Here is a 4,648-nt window from a genome sequence, read left to right as displayed (position 1 = left end):
GTGGGATGGGGGAGAGAATCGGAAAAAAAAAAGTAAAATTTGTGGGTTGAGATACAGTTTAATAGGACAGAAAAGGAAAGGAAAATAATAATGATGATAAAAGAATATACAAAATAAGTGATGCACAATGCAATTGCTCACCACCTGCTGACCAATGCCCAGCCAGCTCCCAAGCAGCGGTCACCCTCCCCGGCCAACTCCCCCTAGTTTATATACTGAGCATGATGTCATATGGTATGGAATATCCCTTTGGCCAGTTTGAGTCAGCTGTCCTGGCTGTGTCCCCTCCCAGCTTCTCGCTGGCAGGGCATGAGAAGCTGAAAAGTCCTTGACTAGTGTAAGCACTACTTAGCAATAACTAAAACATCAGTGTGTTATCAACATTATTCTCATACTAAATCCAAAACACAGCACTGTACCACCTACTAAGGAAGAAAATTAACTCTATCCCAGCCAAAACCAGGACAGCACGGCTGAGCCAGGCCAAGCTGGGTGACACCAGCCTGGGGCGTGTGTCCCTGTCCCCACTGCTCAGGCTGTGCAGGTGTCACTGCCACGACCTATGAGGGTGACATGATCCACGGGTGCGTGAAGGTCATGACAGCAGGTTTGTAGGATGCTATAGTACACAAGGACATGGAGGCTTTGTTTCTGTGAATTTATTAAAAGCTACTATAAATGACCGCTATTATGATCACTTACCTATACACACACCTGCATGTATTATTTGAGGTGTTACCGGCATGAAACTCACTGAATGGCTGCCAGGAACAGGAACAATGGAAAAGCCTCTTGTCCCAGATGATCCCGCGTCATGGAGTCAGGAATCAGACAGGCATCCCCAGCGAGGGTCCATCTGTCCAGATCTCCTGCGGAGCAGCTCTTGCAAAGAAACTCATCTTGGGTAGGTATTGTGTTACTTTTAAACCTTTTTTTGTGTAGACACGTTAAGTGGGTGTAAGACACTGCTTTCCAGAGCAGTTGTTCCTGGAAAGTCAGCTCACTGTTGTTGTGGTTTCTGTGCTGGCTCACAAGGAGGTCTCGGCTCCCTGCTGAGCTCATCAGGGATGCCTGGGGCTCCCAGCTCAGCAGTTGTCCCTCTTGTCCAGTCCATTACAAGGTTGCCTCTGTGGCTGCTCCCACAGCTGAGCTGAGGGTTCCTGTGGCCAGGGGCTCAAGCTGGAGCAAGAGCTGTCAGGGTCTGGCCCAACAGTGGCCAGGAGCTCCCTGGGCGGAGTTCAGTGTTGGGCCCCAGGTACCAGCAATGAAGGAGGGCGGTGGGTGAGCACTCGATCCCCTCTGCAGGCTGCCCCTCTTGGCAGTGTACAAACATGGGTGTAGGGGGGGTCAGTGTCACATGGAGAGCGCCAGGGTGCAGCAGTGCTGTGGGAGCTGGTGCAGCCCCTCAGACCAAAACCCCTCCTGGACGGTTTGTGCCTCACGTTTATGGGGCTGGGAAGGGAGTTCAGGGAAGGTGCAGAGAGAGCTGTTGGGGACTGACCCAGCTGCACCCCATTGACAGCAGAGTTGTGCCAGGCTGGGGACAGCCTGTCCTCAGCCCCCGTGCTGCTCTCCATCGTTTTGTGCTATGCTGAAATGCACCCCACTTAGCGGAGGGGTTTGAGCAAGATGCTCTTTCTTGCCTGCCCTTTTGGAGAGAAATGTGACTTTTCTGGCTGGGGAGGGGGACAGGCATCTCCTGAGGGGTCTCTGGGGCTGGGCTGCACACCCGGGAGCTCTGACTGACTGGTTTCTCTCCCCTTTGCAGGGACAGAGGAGACTCTGCTGCTTTGTGCTACCACCTCACCCACGCTCCACAGCCTGCACCCCCTTGCAGCAAGCCTGCCCCAGGGAGCTGGGAGGGACCCCCACCTCACTTCTGCCCTCAGGAACATGACTGGGCCTGGGAGAGACAGGCAAGTGCAGTGTTGTGCCAGGCTGGGGACAGCCTGTCCTCAGCCCCCGTGCTGCTCTCCATCGTTTTGTGCTATGCTGAAATGCACCCCACTTAGCGGAGGGGTTTGAGCAAGATGCTCTTTCTTGCCTGCCCTTTTGGAGAGAAATGTGACTTTTCTGGCTGGGGAGGGGGACAGGCATCTCCTGAGGGGTCTCTGGGGCTGGGCTGCACACCCGGGAGCTCTGACTGACTGGTTTCTCTCCCCTTTGCAGGGACAGAGGAGACTCTGCTGCTTTGTGCTACCACCTCACCCACGCTCCACAGCCTGCACCCCCTTGCAGCAAGCCTGCCCCAGGAGAGCTGGGAGGACCCCCACCTCACTTCTGCCCTCAGGAACATGACTGGGCCTGGGAGAGACAGGCAAGTGCAGTGGATTTAATCCCCACCAGACTCCCTGCTGTTCCTAGTTCCTTGTTGGGGACAGCCCTGCCTGCACCCACCTCGGAGTATGGATCTGGCTGATGGACACCCCAGCTTGTTACAACTCCAGCTAAGAGATGCTTCTGCTTCTTACAGCTCTGGCTGATGGATGGTTGGGCTTGTTTTAGTTTCAGGTTATTACAGCTCGTTGAAGCTCCAGCTCTATACAGCAGCTTCAGCTACAAGAACCTCCAGCTAATGAAGCTTGTTTCAGTTACAGGTAACTTCAGCTCCAGTTCTGAGATGCTCCCGCTTCTTCCAGCTCCGGATGATGGATGCTTCAACTTGACACTGCAGCTCCAGCTCCTACACACTTCAACTGCTGGATGCTCTGTCTTTTTAATTGATGCTCCCCCTTTTTACCAGCTGTCCTGGTTTTGGCAGGGATAGAGTTAATTTCCTTCCTAGTAGCTGGTACAGTGCTGTGTTTTGGATTTAGGATGAGAACAAAGTTGATAAGGCACCGATGTTTTAGTTGTTGCTAAGTAGTGCTTACACTAGCCAAGGACTTTTTAGTTTCCCATGCTCTACTGACTGAGAAGGCTGGAGGTGCACAAGAAGCTGGGAGGGGGCACAGCCAAACTGGCCAAAGAAACATTCCATACCACATGACATCATGCTCAGTACATAAACTGGGGAAAGCTGGCCGGGGGGGCCGCTACTCAGGGACTGGCTGGGCATCGGTCGGCGGGTGGGGAGCAATTGCACTGTGCATCACTTGCTTTGCGTATTATTATTACTAATATTACATTATTATTATTATTTTATTTCAATTATTAAACTGTTTTTATCTCAACCCACGAATTTTTCTCACTTGAGCTCTTCCAATTCTCTCCCCCATCCCACGGGGGGGAGAGCGAGCGAGCGGCTGTGTGGTGCTCAGTTGCTGACTGAGGTTAAACCACAACACCAGCAATCTGGGCTTTTGGCAAGGTTGTAAATCAATCACTGTCATAATTCTATGTTGTCTAAATATTGACTTTGTAACTATTCCAGTGGTTATACAAACCTTGAATAAAGAGCTGGAAAAAGCACCTCTTGCCCATCTCAGACATTGAGTTTGGCCTGGTGTCTGCCAGCCTAACTTTGGGGAACAATGAGACCAGACCCTCACCTCTGGTGGGGGTCCATACACCCTGCCCCTAACACCCTCCCACCACCCCCCTCTGTTTCCCACCTGCCTGCCCCAAGTCCCCCTCTGAGCCTCCATTTTGGGGGCTGAAAATAGCCAACTTAGCCTCCATTTCCAAGTCCCAAAAGCGCAGCAATTTTTTTCCTAAGTCCCAGAAACACACGACTGCCTGCATTTTCAAGCACTGAAAACACAGGACTTAGTCTTTCTCTGAGCTTCAGAAATGCAGTGCTCACCCTCTGGTTTTGAGCCCTGAAAAATAAAGGACTTCAGTTGCTTTTACGGGGCTCAGAAAAAAAACAAACAAACAAACAACAGAACATGTATCATGCTTCTGAGCTTCAGAAAGAAATTACTTAGTCTCCATTTTCTGGTGCTGAAAACGCAGGACCTTCTGAGCTTCACAAACATAGGGCTCTGCCTCTGCTGTTGAGACACACAACCAGCTCCCAGAGCTCATTTTCAAGGCCCAAAAATGCAGCATTTGTCTCCGTTTTCAACAATGGAAACACAGGACTTAGTCTGCATTTTTAGTCCCTAAAACACAGCACATAAGGGTTGGGTTTTTTTTTTTTTCCCTGAGTCCCGAAAACACAGGGCTTAGTCTGGTTTTAAGCTTCAGAAATGCAGGACTCCTGCTCTGGTTTTGAGCCCCAAAATTGCAGCACTTAGTCTCCATTTTGAAGGCTGAAAACCCAGCACTGACCTTCTGTTTTGGTACCTAGGGTGTGATGTGATGTTGGGGGAGTATAGCCCACCCGCAGCCCTGTGCCTCCGGGGCCCCACATGCAGTTTCAGGGAATGCTTGGGAACTGGGGAGGGGGCACCCTCCCTGCAGGGAGGGCCCAGCCCCTTGTTGCTGTGGGGCAGCACTAGCACGAGTAGGGGGTCGCTTTATTTGACCATATTTCAGGCTTTACTTCCCCATCACCACATCCCACACACTCCAAACCCCTCCCGGGGCACAGCAGCTGCAGCCCCCCGCGAGGAGCCGTGCGCAGGCACCCCAGGAGCAACAGCCCGGCCAGGCAGGGAAGGCACCGACCACTCTCCGGGGAACCCCTCAGGGGAAAAAAAAGACCTTCAGGGACACTCCCCTCCTCCAGAACCCGCCCTCCAGGGGACCTCCTCCAGCGCCC

The sequence above is a fragment of the Aptenodytes forsteri genome, unplaced genomic scaffold (assembly GCF_000699145.1).
Source record: "Aptenodytes forsteri isolate BGI_AS27 unplaced genomic scaffold, ASM69914v1 Scaffold342, whole genome shotgun sequence".
NCBI classification, from domain to species: Eukaryota; Metazoa; Chordata; class Aves; order Sphenisciformes; family Spheniscidae; genus Aptenodytes; species Aptenodytes forsteri.
The sequence above is the reverse complement of the archived record's forward strand: the minus strand, read 5'-3'. Positions refer to the sequence as shown.